At 45.6% G+C, this 17,197-nt stretch overlaps 1 long non-coding RNA gene across 16 annotated transcripts in view; it reads left to right on the top strand.

Moving 5' to 3' along the window:
- Positions 1–17,197, top strand: part of LOC116243587 (uncharacterized) — a 519,295-nt gene that overhangs the window by 149,333 nt on the left and 352,765 nt on the right. For 15 of the 16 annotated variants that reach the window (XR_016470864.1, XR_016470861.1, XR_016470865.1 and 12 more), the window contains one exon: positions 3,701–3,777. The exons of the other annotated variant lie outside the window; for it this stretch is intronic. This is a non-coding gene — a long non-coding RNA (uncharacterized LOC116243587). The remainder of the gene's footprint in view (positions 1–3,700; positions 3,778–17,197) is intronic. 16 annotated transcript variants of the gene reach the window in all.

The following is a 17,197-nucleotide window of genomic DNA, read 5'->3' on the forward strand; positions in this document are numbered from 1 at the left end:
CTAGGAAGCTATTGAAATGTTATATCAAGAACTCTTGGCATCCTGAATTTTTAAATACTGTTTATGCCTAGGAATATCTTGGAGGCTCTGATGGGCTGGTTGGAGTCGTGGCACCATGAGCTCTTTGCACTCAGTGCCAACTTCTGAGATAAAATAAGCAAGTGCTGGATTTCTTTGTGTTAAGGTGGAGCACAACGGAAGGAGAAATAATCTCAGGAAAAATAGGTAAACCTGAGATGCCATCCATGTTCAGCAGAGCCAGCAGTGTTAGTGGTGTGCTTTGAAGGAACGTGTAAGTGCTGCTCAGGTGGAGCTGATGGTATTATAGTGGGCTGGGGGCTCATTTTCTGCACGTCTGCAACCCCTAAACCTGTGCATTGTTTGATGACATCTATGTGGCTCACTCCATTAGAATACATTTGTGCTGTTTATATGTAAAACAATTTGGTAAGAGGTCCTCTGCTTACAACACTTCCCTTTGCTAACCACAACTTTGCTGCATTTTAGCACTCAGAAACAATTTTAGTCTAGGAAGAGCGGTCCCATATTTTCAGTGGGTCCGTATATTGTTGCAGTGAGACAGGAAGAGAAACTTTTATAATTCATAAGTAGTGAAAGCTTTCTTTACTTCTGGGATAAATATTCCAACCCGTTAGGTATACTTTGTATGTAACATTTACATCTTGCTGAGTGATTAGTTTAAACAGCTATTTTTATCCTGCATTTCAGCCCACAACTCTCTAATGTTAATTAGTATTAGGAAGGAAGTATGTTTTCTTCACATGCCATAGCAAATGTGCTTTATATAATGATTACAGAACTTGTTTGATCTTTTGTTTTTACTGAACACAGTCTACAGCACTGACGGCAAACTGTTTGGTTTTAGTTTTCTTCTGCCCTGGGCTGTTTTCCACTGTGTGAAATTGCTTAACTTTATTTTTTTTAGATATATTTTCACAATCACTGAAACTGTTGGAGTGAGATTGAATTTCACTGTAAAGTTGAAGTTGCTGTCTATCAGTGAGCAGTCAGATAACTCCTGCCTCTGCCCATTTTATCCACGTTGGAGGGTTAAAACTGATGACACCAGAAGCTTGGTGAGAGGTTCAGAGGTTAATCCCAAGCTGCTCAGATGTGGTGTAGGACACTAAGAGTGCACTGGGGGTGGGAATGCAAAAATGCACAAGGCTCTATTGAGGATTCCTTGGCAAATATTTAGAAGGTTATGTACGTCATCACCAAACTGGGCAACCAGGAGGGCTCCTACTGTTAATTCTCACTCCATCTTTGTGACTGTAAATAATAACGGAGGCAGTTTTTGCTGGTACAGTATGCTTCCAGAAATAGTCTTAATTAGATCTTAGAAGTCGTTTTCTGGCACTACTACAGGCAGAGCAGAGCTGCTGACTCAGAGCCCCTAGCTCTGAGGAGGAGAAAGGTATGAACCTGAACACAGATTCTTCATTTCCTTCCTGTAGTACCTGAAATTTGCAATCTAACGTGATGAATACTGTGCCCTATACCTTTTTTTAAAGACTATCTCCCCAAAATTTCTGAGGACTGCAAAAAAACCCATAGACCTCTATCACTAAAATCATCATGCTAGAGCTATATTAACAAAATCAACTTGAGATTTCTCTCAATTCAAGTTGAGTAGATGAGGTGTGTTATTGCAGTTGCTTCTTTGTTGTGAACCTGTTCGTACTTCAAAGGTGTCGACAATGCTAGTTTTGTTTTTCTTAAAGCCAAGGAAAGTGGCATATATGCTGTAAACAGCTACACTCGTGGATCAAAGGCCCGAGCCAGCATGCAGGCTGTGCTAGGTGGGGTGGGATGGAGGTGTCAGGGACCATCTGTGATATCCTGGGAACAGAGCTTCAGCTGCACTGCAGTTCTGCTCTGCACTGATGGACAGAGCTGACTTCTGCAAAATGTATGGGTGTTTTGCACCATCAGTGGCTACAGATGCAAATTCCTGGTGCTCATTCAAGTAATCAAAGTCCCACTGGCATCCAGAATTTCTGTTTGAGGCACACCAAGGCTTAATAACCATAGGGCAGCCTCCTTGTCTGTAGGGGGGGGGTCTGGTTCTGCGTTAGTTATGTGTTCAGATTCCCAAAGGAAAAGTTACAATAGTGAAATAATTATTTATGACAGGGCAGAAAGCAAGTGGAGCTCAGAAACAGAAGGGAAAGAGGCAGGGAGGTCCATCCGGAGCACATGTCCCCCTACCCCTGCTCTGCCACGTGTCTGATCTCAGGGGATGCTGTTTCTGGGGTCAGATGTGTCCTTTCAGAAGGATTAGGGATCTCAGCTGCCTGGGCCCATTTGTTCCTGGCTGGTGCTCAGTGTTATATTTGCCATCCCAGCAGAGGCAGCTGCTTGAACATGGCTGGTCTTGTGAGCTTGCGCAGCCCGTGCTTCACAGGGAGAGTTTCATCACCGTGCTACATCCCTCAGTTCAGCTTTTAGTAAAAGGGAGCCTGAGAGAGCTTTGTGGAGAGAGCAAAGCAAACAGTGCGCCTCGGCACAATGGGAGCTCTGGGAGCAGGTGAGTGGCACCAGCAGAAAGCGTCCTCCAAAGGCTGCTGTAGCTGCCGAGCTCTAAGTCATCAATAATGCAGAATGAATTCTTGCTGCCTTCAGAGCAGAGAAAATAACACCAGGCTGGGATCCGTGAGCAGCAGGGGACGCAGCACCCTTGAGACTGCCGCTCTGGAAGTCCAGAAGGGGGGAGCTTTGGAGAATTGAGTTTCTCCCTCCTGTACGCCTGATTTCTTCGCCTGCCCACTAGAAAATTGAGAAGTCAATTGGTCTTTTATTGTTAGGGATGAAATGGCCTTTTTTTTTTTTTTCTCAATTAATTTTTTATTGAATTTCGGGAAAGGTAGATTTACAACAGCCACTGGAAGGGAGAAGAGAGAGAAATAAGTATCAGCTATTGGGGCAGTGGGGCTGGGTAAGCTCCCAAGGCTGTGGGCAGGACAGTGTCTGTGGTTTTGGGGCGCACATTCCTGAGCATAGCAATGGGAGTGAATTGATGTTCATGCCCCTAACGAGGCTGGGCTGTGGTCATTTCTGTCTTCAGAGGAAAATATCCCATTCTGTGTGCTTACACTCTCAGCCTTGCAGGCTATTTTGCACAGTATGTAGAACTTTACTGCTGTGCCTTTACCCCTCTGTTATAAAAATACAGCTACATAAGTGTTCCCCCCACCCTTTTGTCCGCAACTATTTTAGGTGGAGATTGCATGACAGCAAAGGCCACCCCTGGCACGCAGGTGACACTTCTGATGTGAAGAATGGCTGGTGATGCTAGCAGCCATTGCTGCAGCCCTCACATGAAAAGAAGTGTAGGAGTCATTGTACTGAGTATATAAAGTAGTGACACTGAGAATCCAATTCATCAGTAAGCTCAGATGTTTATGAACGCAGTTTTATAACAGATGTCTGCAGGAGTTGGTATTGGTGCACAATCACAGCTACCATCTACCTGCAGCTATTTTCTGCAGCAAGAAAATCTTCTCGTGGTGCTGTGCAAAATAAAAAAAAAAAAGAAAAGAAAGGAAGCTGAGGTCACCTTGCATAGAAAACTGTAGAATCTGAGTAATAACCATCTCAACTGATTCTAATAAATGTAATCCTGGCTGTTATGAGCTGTGCCATCTGTAACATTATGCAATGTATCTCTTACGTACAGGAGATGTGTCTACGTGGCAGTGACAGTGCCTGACAGCTCTGCTCTGTGTGGTGGCAGCCATCTCCTGCAACTTCTCAGTAGGACTTTTATTTATTTTTCAGATATAAATGAGTTTCTTCAGGTCTAACATTGCCTATGTCATAAGTTCTGATACCTTTATTTAATTTTCATTTTAGTCTGTTTTTTAAATGAGCACAAGTGAGATGATAACCTTGCCTAGCTAAAGCCCTTAGCTTATAAGGAGTGGCAGATATTTCTGAGGTGATCATCTGATACAGCAATTTGACATGGTGGAAAGTCTGGTTCCTACTTTAACAAACTGGAATTGGAAAATGCTTCTCACTTATTGCATATCCCTATGTGGCAAAGCAAAGATGACTATGATTATGTACCAAAAATTGGAGGCATGTGTCAGGGCAGGTTACAAGCTCCTAAAAGTCTTTAATATTCCATTAAAAAAAAAAAAAAAGAGAGAGAAAATGGATTCACCTTAGCTTAGATGATGGATTCAGTTTGAGCTGTCATTCTGTCCTGTGTTGGCAGCCTGTGATTAGAAAAAAATTATTCCATGCTTAACATTTAACTGAATTCTGTAACGATGTGGGCAGATTAGCAAGAAGCACTGATCATGTTACTGCAGATGATATGTTTTTGCACATCTTTGTACTCGAGGACATTTTGCCAGCTTACATCCCTGCTGTTTCATGTGTTACATTTGGCTTGCTGAGAGCTGGGAAGGAAAGGGAGGCTGAAGATTACATGGCCTCCAGCATTTTGTTTGTGAAAACATCCTTCCAGCAATCAGTGCCCACATGGGACTGAAGCAGATTTTCCCCTGGAGATGAAAGTAAAGCAAAGTTGCCAAATGCACAATCTTCCCCTTCCTGCATTCTGCTGCTCCCGAAGCAGGGAAGTGGGCGGTGGGATAAACTCGAGCCACTGAAAGCCCTGACAACAGCCTTCCTTTCACTGCACCGAATGTGAATTGAGAGAGGTCCAAACGTGGAGTGAAAACCTGAGGTTCCCCTACAGGCAAACCCTTTCTTCTGTACTTTGCTTTTTGAATGGAGCCTGAGTCAGGATTTCATACTCCCTGCTGAAAACATAGAAGCCAAGTAAAACTCTGATCTCCTAACACAGGTTTAAGTGACCTTGCTCAGAGCCAGAAGGTCATTAGAAGTCACTTCTGATCTGCTTTTCAGCTCTCCTGCCTGGTTGGGAGGACGCGGGTCCTACAGCCTTCAGTTGCTGTCACTGGCTGGGGCTCCTCTGCAGGGGCTGCCTGCAGGTAGCTCCAAACCAGGGCTTTCAGAGCCCTCCTTACACACATCTCAGCAGTCTCAGGGTGGCTGCTGCTGATCTGTATTACACTTACAGCAGGGGGAACTTCTCCTTGATGCATTAACTAATCTCCAGCTTTTGTTGATCCCCCTTGGAAGGCAAGCATTGCTTCCTACATGCAGTGCAAAGTGCTTGGAACACAGGCGGTGTTGCCTGCGTGCAGTGAGCTCTCTATCAGCGTAGCTGTTTGTTCTGCCTGCTCTGCTAAGCATGGCTGCTGGCTTTGGGGCGGCTGGGCTCTCTGGGGTTGTGGTGCTCCTAGGCTAGCAGCTGGGGCTGGCAGGCAGCAGCCTTGTGTTTTGTGGGCAGCAGCCTTGGTAAGGCTTTCAGAGGAGGTGGGAAAGTTATTCAGGAAATGTCGTTCTGCCCAGCGTGTGAAACTGAGTGAAAATAATGCGTCTGCTCAAGAAATGTAAGGACTGCTTTGAGATGTTGCATGAAGTTCCAGAATTGCTGCTTCTGTTATCCATTGAATCGAGGTGCTTGCGTCCCTCTGAGGGTTCCTGCATTCTGCATTCATGGCCGTCCCCCCATCCCAAACACAAAGCTCTTCAGACAGAGAAATGCACGTTTTGATCTTTTGTAAATGGAGGGAAAAAAAGATGTATCAAGCTAAACTGCTAAATGTCCGTGCACTGAAAGAGATTTCCCTATAAATAGAGTGAAACCCCAAAGGAATTCATGACACAATATTGGGTCCTTTTGTTCATTCTGTTAAAAAGGGAGCCTGCCTTATAGCTGCTTTCCTTCTGAGCAGATTTTAACTGTACATAAAACACGGCATCTGAGATGTGGAATTTATCTCAGTCTATCAGCTGTACTGCTGTGTACGAGCTGCTGCTTTGTAATCCACTTGTGACAACTGTATGATGTGTTATCGTGCGTACGGATACAAATATCTGGGTGGATTTCCCTCATTCAGCTGAGGAAGTCACACTGCTATAGGCCTTCATTTAATCAAAAATATATAGCTGTTAGAGGAGGAAAATGAACTTTATTCCAGCCCTCTGTCTGTTAATGCCTGCTCCTCTTTGACCAGCTGCAGAATAGGGACTACATGGCACTCATAAGCTGCATTATTCAAATGCTATTTTTATTCCAAAACAAGATATTAAAAGTAAGAAAACAAAAGAATAACTTTTTTTGTCCTGTAGTGCCAGAGAATTTATGGATGTATAAATGAAAAGAGCAGCTAAACTTTAGAATGACAGCTTTTATTTAAAAAGCAGAAAGGCTTTAAAATTCTCATACCACTGTGCAGTGTTTTCAGCCACGTGAACAGGAAAGCAGAGCTCAGTGTTATTGAGGTTCGTTTCGAAGGGCAGCCAGGAGCTGCTGTTTAAGCAGTGCTGTGTGTGCAGGGCTCTCTCAGGGCACAGCACCGTACGTGGCAATGAAGCTCGAGGAGCAGCACACCCTGGGCTGCCCAGCCTTGAAACGTGGGGACATGGGAGGTGGTGGTGGTATCGATGCCATTCCTCTTGCTAAGGGCCCAGCCTCCACAGCTCACTATTATGTTCCTGAAACGCTCTGGATGGTGGCAGAGAGGGTTTGCCTTTGGGTTGGGGTGAGCAGTGAGTGAGGCTGAAGATCCCATGCGAGGCTGTGCTGGCCATGGCTGAGTTTTGGGGCGTGGGGCTGGGTGAGCACAGGCTGAGGGACAGTTCTTCCAGTGTGGGGAGTGCTTGAGCCCCTTAAATTCAGATAAGGCTAGAGGAGCCCTGTCAGAGCTACAGGGCATGCTGAAGTGGCATACAGAGATGCTCGCTAGCAAACAGAGCAGGCAAAACCTCCAAGCTTTACTGGGGAATTCACATGGAAGTGCGACCTCACCCTCTTCTAGGTTGTCTCTTCTTGCACTTACAGTCTGTCTTTTAGCTTCTCCATAGCCCTGGCTAGTAGGGGAGCTCCATTTCAGCAAACGAGCAACTGTCTTGGGTTTGGTTGTTCTGCATGGAGATGTGGTGAATTCCACTTCTTTTTTTGCCGAGAGACAGGGGTGGTGGTGCCCTGCCTGCAGGGGCAGTGCTGCAGTGACAGTGGGGCCCTGCAGCTGGGGCTCCTTGCTGGGGCTAAGGCATAGCCGAGCCTCGGGCTCCCCAAATTGAGAGATGTTACCTGCAGTGCCTGTGCCTCTGTAGCTCAGCAGAAAGTGTGCTCCAGACCTAACTGATCCATGTCACATCCCAGCGCCCGCTGTTGGGAACAGCCCGAGCGCACTGCTCCCCTCCCACGTGCTTCAGGCGCGCGATTCACGTCCTGCAGATACGTGGGAAGGCAAGCGAGGTGCCTTTCATCTTGTGTTTGTAACACAGAAAACCTTCAATATTGAGAACAGATAGGTTGGAAGGTAGGTTCACATCTCTCAGCAAGAGAGCTGTAACTTAAATCTAATACACCTGATCAAGGCTTTCTCTCTGCCTTGTAGGTATTTTAATACAAATGTGTCTTTCATTTGACTGATTGAAGGTCTCCAACCTGCAATAAATGAAACATCTGATCCCCTTGAATCCAAATCACTTTTTCTTTGATTTTCTTTTACTTCTATTTCTTCTTCCTTTGTTCTACGGCTAGAGTCGAATTTCCCTTTAGAAATTGAAAGAATGTGTGTGGGTTTTTCTGCTCTTCTTACAGTGAGCCTGTGCAAAGGTCGAGTGGCTAGTTGACTAGCATATTAAGACAGAATTCATTTCACAGACAGTCTGTAGTGATGTGCTTTACATATCATTATCACGCTGAATTGAGGGAAACTGATTATACAAATTAGTTACTGTACATTATTCTCCAAAGCCTTTTATTTGCATAACCAATAGATTTTATGCAAAGAATATCCTGAAAAATGATACACGATCGTGTATAGTTGAGAGAAAGTTGTTATTATCTAGGTAGGGAAGTGGGCAGGCGTTATTCACTATTTAAGTTTAGACTGTTGTGTATCATAACGTCCAGTGCATCAATTAGTTTATACCAGACATAACCTTCGAAATACATTTCCTCTAAACACAACCGTGCCTGCAGTCCCGGGCTGCTGATTCCAATGCTCTCCATAATTTTGTCTTTGTGTGAATCAATCAGCTTAAATACAGAGCGACAGCCTGGTGCAGCCCTGACCTCCGCCGGGGTTATTTTTGACTCAGGTAGTCGTGTCTCTTTCCAGATGTCAGTGACACAATCTGTGCGCTCAGCAGTTTTTTGCAGAGATTTTTGCAAGGGAGGAGGACTTTCAGGAGGAAAGGGGGGCTGGATATACTGAGCCCAGAACCATGGAAAGCATTGCTTTTAATCTCTAACTGTAACCATGTCTGTAGCAAAGTGTTAACTCCGCTGCACATGAACACACTTCATCTGCGCAAAGATATTGCGCGGCGTATTAAAATGTATGTCATGCTGGAGAACAAAGAGCACGTGACATTATGGACTGAATTCATAGTTACAATAAAAGGAGCAATGAAAATTCAATAAGAAGACTGGAACCAGCAGCGTCTTTGTACTTTTTATCTCTGCTAAGGTTCCAGGGGAGCTGGGAGTGATTAGGGGCCCATCCTGCCCAGCAGCAGCGGGAGCACAGCACGGGGCAGGATGGGACCCGCACAGGGGGAGCGGGAAAGTTCGCTTTGCCCCTATAAAACTTTCTGGGGACTGGGACCGTGCAGAAGCATCCCGCTGGCAGGGGAGATGGAGCACCGCTGTGTGCAGTGCAGCAAACCAGGCGGCATGGGTCGTAGGGCTCCGGTGCACAAGTGCTAAAAATACACCCTTAGAACTCTGCTGCAGCCCTGCTCCCCACTTCATTTCCCTTACGTTTTCTGTGCTTGCAGTAAACACATCTTTGATGCTAAAACTGAAAGTGTTTTATGTGCTATGATTTTTCTGACTGAGACTCTCGCCTTCCATTGTGTCCTGGGGAATAGGGTTGTGTTAAAAACATGATGCTGTGCTTGACAAGGAGCTTGGATGCATGTCTGATGCACGTCAGAAGGGATTGGTGCTCAGTGAAAGCCTACGTTTATTTTATTAATCACAGACTTCCAGTTTTGAAGAATAATTGTACGGAGCATTCCTTGTTGCAGAAGATATTTCTCCACACTTAAATTGGAAGGAATGTTTTGATTTCAATATAACCTGTTTTAAGCGCATTCTTTACGCACCTATAAACTTTAATGGCCGTAGACGCCGATATTATTTTGGGAGTTTGTGAGATTATTTGTCTAACAGGGTTTCATGGGAGCTACATTTTTATTCCCTTTAAACTCTCTAAATAACGATATAACTTTCAGCCTTTTGCGTTTGGATTAGTTTCAAGTTGGAGTAAAAGCCAGCAATTGTGAGGTAGCGTGGATTTGACATTTTCTCATGTACCCTGCATATTATTTTCAGTCAGATTAGCATCAGCAGGACTGACTTAGATCGGTTGTCTTTGCTTATGCATGCCTGATGTTTCTCAGATTTTTTTTCTTCTTTTTTTTGGTAATATTTAGTTTCCCTGTCCAAGCATATGAGATCAGCTCTAGCGGGGTGTTTGTGTCACAGAACCTGCCAGGTACAGCGTAGGTGGAGGATAAAATGAAAGCAAAGAAGGGAATGTAGAAAGTTAGAGGCATTGGAATGGGTACAAAGGAGAACTCCTGCTCTTTGAAATGACAGCTCCGAAAGGAGCAGCGTGGCTTTGTGTGGGCAGAGCTGCCGCTTGCAGTCAAGATCCAAATGAGTTAAGCATCTTAGTGCGTGGATTATTGTTGTCCTCAGCTAGGGGCAAACCCTGCCTTTAGCTACAAGTGCTCCCATTTAAAATCAGGGAAAGCTGGAGGTGTGAGGGAGCAAGTTTGGGGCTTTAGCTCCTGCCTGGTGCAACTGTGAGCTGAGATGCAGCTGGAGGAGTTGAGCTTGTCACCCCTGTGACAAGGATACCCACATCAGTAACCATAACAGTATTAGCTCTCGCAAAATATTTAAAGAATCTGGCCTTTGGCTAGTAATATTTTTCAGATGTCGCCTTGCTTTTAAGAAAAATTACATTTTTACCCTGGATAGTGAATTTATTTTGAAAGGAAGCAAATGGCAGAAATGCTGCTCTCTTCTTCACCTGAACAAAACCTCTTTGAAGTTCAAAGTGCTCAGGTAGGTAGCTCTAAGCTCTCCTCCTGCTGCACAGTGGGCTGCCCAGCTTTTGTACAAAATCCCTGTGATGGTCTCGGAGCGGGGCTGGCAACCTCAGCTCAAGTACTGCTGCTTTATTTCCCTGTGACTTTGGTTCTGGCTTAAGCTCTCAAAAGACCACAGAAAGCAGCTGAGCAGAGCAGGAAGGCAGATGAAAGATGGGAATGGTAATTAAAAAAAAAAAAAAAAAGCAACAGAAAACTGTGTTGCAGCTGATGAGTTCTATATCTGCCCAAAAGGCTCCCGGCAGTGCAGCTGCATGCCATCCTCTCCTCTGCTCTGAAAGTAATGCCTCCTATTTTATTTGTTGGCCCACAGTGTTAGAGCTGGGTATTGGGTAAGGCAGTAGAGGCTGAGCAATTGAGAGGTTAAGCAGAGGTTGGGGCAGCATTTTCTTGTTGCAATCTCTTCTAGTGCTGCCCATCAAATTAACAAATTCAATATTGCTTTTGTTTGTGTGTGAACATCACGCTTTCACTAGGCAATGGATTGTTTCTGTGCCTTGCTGCAAAGACTTCTCGTTTACAGAGCAAGGATCCTGTCCTTGTCTTATCTTTATGCAGGGTGCAGAGCAGTGGCCGACCCACAAAACAAAAGCTGAAAGGTTTCGTATGAAATCCTTGGCTGCAGAAGTTGCTCACCTTCTCATTTTGCAGGCTGGCTGGCCTCCTCACACCTAATTCCACCAGGTTATTGCAGCTCCAAGGAGTTTCACCAATTTCACAGGGTCTGCAGTAGGTTGCACAGCGGATGCGATTTCAAAGCAAAATGAAAGCACTTGTGAGTCTGGTTTACTTCACGTAGCAATGGGCTAAGCCTGAAAAGCGGCCCCTGGCCCCCAGCTGAGCAGGTGGCAGCTTCCAAATGAAAGGTACAGAATTGCTGGGACACTGGTTTGATTGCTTGCTGTGATCAGGCCTGCAGACAACACTGTTTGGGTGCCGTGGTCCTCTGGGACCCTTGGGAAATCCCACCTCATACAGGAGAGTTGGGATCCATCTGGCAAAATCCAGCTTCTGCCAAATGGAGCAGGGATTCCTAAGCTACTTCCCAACTCCTTGTGTTGATAAAGAGATGTTTTTGTAAAATACGGGCAAGATACAGCATTAGTGGAATGTAATCATCTGCAGCCATGTGGTGCTCAGCCCAGAGCCTTGCAGGAGCCCATCCTCACACCCTGCATGGAACAGGGTGCTGGGTGAGCAGGGAGGGGCTGCAGAAGAACCACATTCAAAAGTTTATTCTCCCAGTCTGAAGGACTTAGATAATTTTAATTAAAAAAGCCCAAACAAATAAACAAAAGTTATAGTTTCCTCTGAAGTAAGGCTAAAAAAAAAAAAAGTGATATCTTTTGAATTTTGCTTTTGACCTTTTCCATTGTATATTTATTTTCCTCACTGTAAATAAACAGTTTGGGCAGTCCAGAAGGGAAGCAAATTCGCATCTCTTCATTCGGTGGCTATATCGAAGGGTGATATCTCATCACAAATCTGCAGACCCACTAAAGGAAATTTAATTCATGCTTTTCAAGTGTGCCATTTGTATGAAAATAACATTTTTCATCAAATCAACCGACCTGCAATATTCTGACGTTTTCCAAATAGCTCTTCTGCCTCCTTCTGTCACAGGCAGAAGACACGACAGCTGAGGCTCACTCCTGCCTGCTCCTCTCCAAGTGTCAGTGCGTGCTCAGCACAGCCCTGGCAGTTGGTGGGTGCACAGTGCATTGCACTGGGGCAGTGCATGTGGGGAATGGGCTGCAGGAAGTGGGGAGCATGGCGTGCCCCAGCCATGCCTGCTGCAATGTGTGGTGCTGGTGGACGCGCCATGAACAGAGATATCACAGAGCAGCAGCTTTGGAAGCTGCACAGTTTAAGTAAAGGCTTGTGTGGCTTTGCTTCATGTTCATGAGGGCGATCCTTGCACATTTCCACACCCTGCATCCCTACCTGCTCCTTGATTCTGGCTCTTTGACATTAATAAACAGTCCTGGAGGACTGAAGTGGCTTTTCACAAAAATCCTCAATTTCTGTGCCTAGTCTCAGCCCGTCAGCTGGCTGCAGTCAGACCACAGCTTTGGATGGTGGTTGTGTTGAGGAGTGCTCCTCACAGAGAGCTGCAGCTCCCAGCTGAGGGCAGCGCTGCCTTTGTTCTGCGAGCTGCTCCTGTGCCACAGGTTCTAATGAGAGTGGGGGAACGCAGCAATTCCACCCCACACAGAATGTTTAGATTGTGACTGGGCCTGAAGTGTGCCGGAGGTCCGTAAATACTTGCAGTGCTTTGCTGTAATTGCAGTTCAGCACAGAGCTGCACTCGGACTCTTTGTGCTTGTGCTCAGCTTATTGGGAAAGCACAGGAGATACAAAAACCCAAACTTGAAAGATGTGGTAGTGCAGGTAAACTGCCAAATGTTCTGTGATTTTTCTCAATAGCTTTAGAACATAAGGCCAGTATTTCATCAAAGATATTATTTTTTTTCTCCAAGAAGGACTTCATCAACAAAGTATAAATTATAAATCATCTGTTTTACGTGGGAAATGGGAGCTGTGAAGTGGATCGCACCAGAGCAGATGAAGGCCGGGTGTCTGTGTATTTTTCTGAGCCTGTACTCGGTCTGTGGAGTCGTTTCTACAGATTCCATCCTTAAATTCCTTTGCACGGGGACGAGGAGCTGCCGCAGACTGAATGCAGTGACAGGCGAGCGCTGCCGGCAGCGGGGCGATGCCAAACCCGGCGGCGCTGTGCACGGCCCGCGGGCCGGCTGACAGCTGCGGTGTGCGCAGTGCCTGCCGGCAGCCGCTCGGGTTGCTTGGCATCAGAGTTCGTGGAATAACCGCGGCATCGCACAGAGCAAGGCACAGAATGCTCAGATGTTTCTGTTCAGGTGGCCGAAGCAGAAGTGTTCAGGGCGGCTCGGCCGCGTTATGGTACCGGTTAGGGAATGGGAAGGAGGCACCATATCGGGATGTTTTCTGACCGCTAGCCTGCTCCGTTCTCATTGTTAATGAGCGCTGTTTTATTGCATTTACAAACTGCAAATTGAGCTTAGATTCCTCATTCTTTGGGTTTCAGTAGCACCTTCGCTGCAAGGTAATGGCATATAAAAATCACCTGGCGGTTGAAGGGAATGGTTTCCTGACTTCACTCGCAGCTGCTTCCCAGGATGAAGCAGCTGCACTTGCGGGGCAGGGAGAAAGCACAGCACTGTTACACAGGCAGAGATGAAAGCAAAGGCAGCAAAGAAGAGATCTTTAGCCAAGCACATAACTGAGGTGGGCTCCTTGTGCTCCGATTAAACCGGCTGCAAAGCAGGAATTTCCGTTATTGTTCCTGCACAGGCGTTGGGCGCTTTTATCAGCTGCATGTGTTAATAGCTTGTTAATGATTGATGCTGAGGTCTTTTATGACACTGAATAAAAGTGAGAAATAAGTGCGGGGTTTCAGGAGTGACTGTTGTAGTGACGCTCTTTCAGTAGCACACTTTGCAGAATTTCAGCCGTGCTTTAAACATTTATGCCTGTCAGGATTAGATAGGTTATACTGCAGCCCCAGCTAACAAACTGCCCTGTGCTGCTCCTTCATTCCCACACCGAGCAGGAGAAACACTTTCTTTTGAGAAGCCTCAAAAGAAAAGCTCAACTTCAGAGCTGATGCACCTCTGCAGGAGTGCATAAATGAGGGTGTAATGTATAGATGGCTGTCACGTGGAGCAAATGAACGCCAGACTGGCAGAACACTGTGAGGAGAGCCTCGTTAACACTGCTCAGGTATTTCAATTAATCATTGCTTACACCTCTCACTTCACCTGGGTCAACAAAACAGTTCAGTGGGCACTTGAGCTCCAGCCCAGGCAGTGCAGCACGGTGTGTTCCCACTGAGCTGAGAGTGGGTGGCTCTGTGTGTCACTTACCTGCCCACCTCCAGTGTAGGCACAGCCCTTTGCCGAGCAAACAAAGAACCAGGGCAACTGTGGGAGCACTGGCTCCTTAGCATCTCTTCAGGAAAGCACAGGGAACGTGTGGGTGTCTGTAAGATTTAATATCCATTTATTTTTCCCTGTTTGCATTATTCCTTTTTACCATTGCTGCTTGCCTGTCGTAAATCCAATTAGTGAGCTCCGTACATTGCAATAAACTGCTCTTCAGGAAGAAAATTTGCTTTGTGTGCAAAGCCTACTTCCTACAACATTATTGTAATGTTGTGGCTTTTCTCTGCCTCGTAGAGCATTTAAATAAAAGAAAAATAAGCTCCAGCGCTGCCGTTACGGCGCTGCTCGCTCTTCCTGGGAAATGCTTTCCACATCTTCAAACAGTTTTGAAGCAGCAAAAATTCCTTGTAAGAGTGAAACAAAGATACATAATAAAAGCATAATATAATTAATAATAATGGAAACCAAAAAGAGAAGCATAATTCTAGCCCAGAATACACAGAAGCCTAATTGCTGGTGCAGCTGTATAGGATGGGAGAGATCCGAGCTGATGTCGATGGCTTAAACCCGGATTTGTCACGCTTTGAGCAATTGTTCCAACTGCTGTGACAATGATGTGCTTTCTGGGTCTGAGAAAAGAAATTCAGCTGAACACCTCACAAAACTCTCCTGCAAAAGGCACAGCCAGAACTGCTATGTTCCTGTGAAAGTTTGACTTCCTGCATTGAGGTATTTTCTGAGCAATCTTATGGGTTGTTCCATTCCTTTCAGCTACCCAAGTGAACTCTGACCCTAACACGCTGCGGGCTGCAGTGTGGGTCTGGGCTTCCCAGCCTCTTAGCTCTCCACGGTCTGAATTTTACAGAACTAAAATAGCATCAGAGGGCACTGCAAATCTTCCTGTTTAACTGTGGGGACGGAGCAGCCCTGGATTTAGCTGCCTTCCTGGACTTGGGGTAATTGCTTCTATAGGACTGTGGTAATGAGTAATGCTAGGACTCGGTAGCCCTGCCGTCTATGTAAATGACACTGGCGAGTTGTCTCTGCCTCCATGTCCCTTAGTCTCATTATTTATTCATGCTTTTTTTTCCTCAGAAATAACAAATTAAACCTTGTGAGACCTGAAGGTTCAAAGAGTTGTTCATTAGTCCGTACTGAGTCCAGTTCTGCAGAGATCAGAGCAGGCAGCACCACTACATTTAACTGTTTCAGCATCTCCCGGACCTGCAGCCAGTGCAGGCAGTGCTACCAGTTTCCTCGAGGGTCATACAAAGGCTCATTGTGATATAAAGAAACTTTTTTTTTTTTTTTTTTTTTTTGTATCTATTCACTGTAAGCAGCTCACTCTGGTTCCAGAGACATCAGTGGTTTTTTAGGTATTCCTTTACGCAGAACAAAACCTGCTGAACCCGCGATGGGTTTTTTGCCCACACCCACTGCCCACATGTGCTCTCTGGGTTGGCCATTAGCAAAGTAAGAAATAGTGGCTTTGGATATATTGTAGTCGTGAAATGGCAGCTCTTACTGTAATGCAGCTTCAGAGGATGATAACTCCTTTTGTCAAAGCAGATTTCTGTAGCACCCGGTAACAAATGATGACTCCATAATAGGAACCACTGTAGGACAAATACAAGAGGGGGAAGTGGCTGGGAACTTGCTGTTTGATTTTATGCCTGTATTCCTTTTGCACTTTACAAAAATGTCTTAGCAGCAGTGATGCTGCAGAGATGCTCGTGGAGCAGTGGCAGGTGGCATTGCCATGTGCTGGGTAGACCCCATCCACAGGTGTTGATGCATTCCTGCAGGGTTCCCTGCATGCAGCTCATTCTGCAGTTAATGGAAAAGGTAGATGGCCGTTTGGGGGACCTGCAGATGCAAGTAATCAGTGCAGTGGGGCCATGGACCTGGTGAGAACTGCAGGCTCCTACATTGCCCCAGCACCATTGACGTTCTCACATCTAGTTTGATCTGCCAACGTTAGTAACATGTTTCACCTGGTAATATGTGTGCATACAAATTTATGTTGCTTACCATCAATAGAAGAGACCTTGTAGGAGATTGTTATTTGATGGGAGGGCAGTAAAGTAACCGGGATCCCAAAGCCTTTCCTGAAGCTGGGCAGCTCCCGAGAGTTGGTACGATTTGATGCTGAGCAGAGAAAAACACCACAGCCAACTCTTTGCTAGAAATTACTTTCACCCTCTAGAGAGAAATGGGCTGGATAGGCCAGTGAGACTGTTCCAGTGTAAGAAGCAGTGAGTGCCAAGTCTGGCTGCGTCCAGCCAGTGCCCACGAAGGAGAGGCTGGTGCTTTTTGCAGCCCCTTCAGAAATAAGTCTATGGATTTAACAGTTTTTGAAAATTCCGGCTGTTGTTTTATTTATTTTCACCAAGTGTTTCTTAGGATGTCGGGGGGTTAAATGTATATTGAAATTATAACACTGAAATGTTTTTGGGCTTTTGGAGCTATTAAAAAACTAAACTCTACAAATATTGATCTGTCTAAAGCAGAAAAGGTCTTTTTCTTTATTTGGGGGCAGGGCAGGACCGAGTATCTTTAATTTTACTCACATGCAAAAAAGACCAAAGGGAGAACAAATGTATTGTATTCTGAGAAAGAGACAAAGTGAAAGGAAGAGAATGTGGCCACACACTCAGCGGTACAAAAATACAGTCTGGCCGATAGGGCTGCTTGTGCAAACAGCCCCGGAGTGCTTGCCTGGCAATGACCCGTGTTTTTAGTGTGGCTGCACACGCTGTGTGTCGCTGGGCTCCCGCTGAGCAGCAGCGCAGGAATTACTGGAGCTCCATTCACAGATTTAGCACTGTTTTGCATTAATGAACAGCCTGAACTGGATTTGGGTTAGGTTTCACCCCAAGCTGTAACTCTCGCTCTCCTTCTGCTATAATAATAATAATAATTACAAAAGTATGAGGTGGGACTAGCGTCTCCACCTCCTGTTCATAACCCGGCAAACCAAATATTATTTCATACGTTACTGAAGGGCTGAGGAAAGTGAGAGGTCGTGAACTGAGCCACATGAATAGCTTCGGGTCAGGTTGGCCATGGCC

Source organism: Phasianus colchicus, chromosome 13 (genome assembly GCF_987193195.1).
Source record: "Phasianus colchicus chromosome 13, bPhaCol1.hap1.1, whole genome shotgun sequence".
Classification (NCBI taxonomy): domain Eukaryota; kingdom Metazoa; phylum Chordata; class Aves; order Galliformes; family Phasianidae; genus Phasianus; species Phasianus colchicus.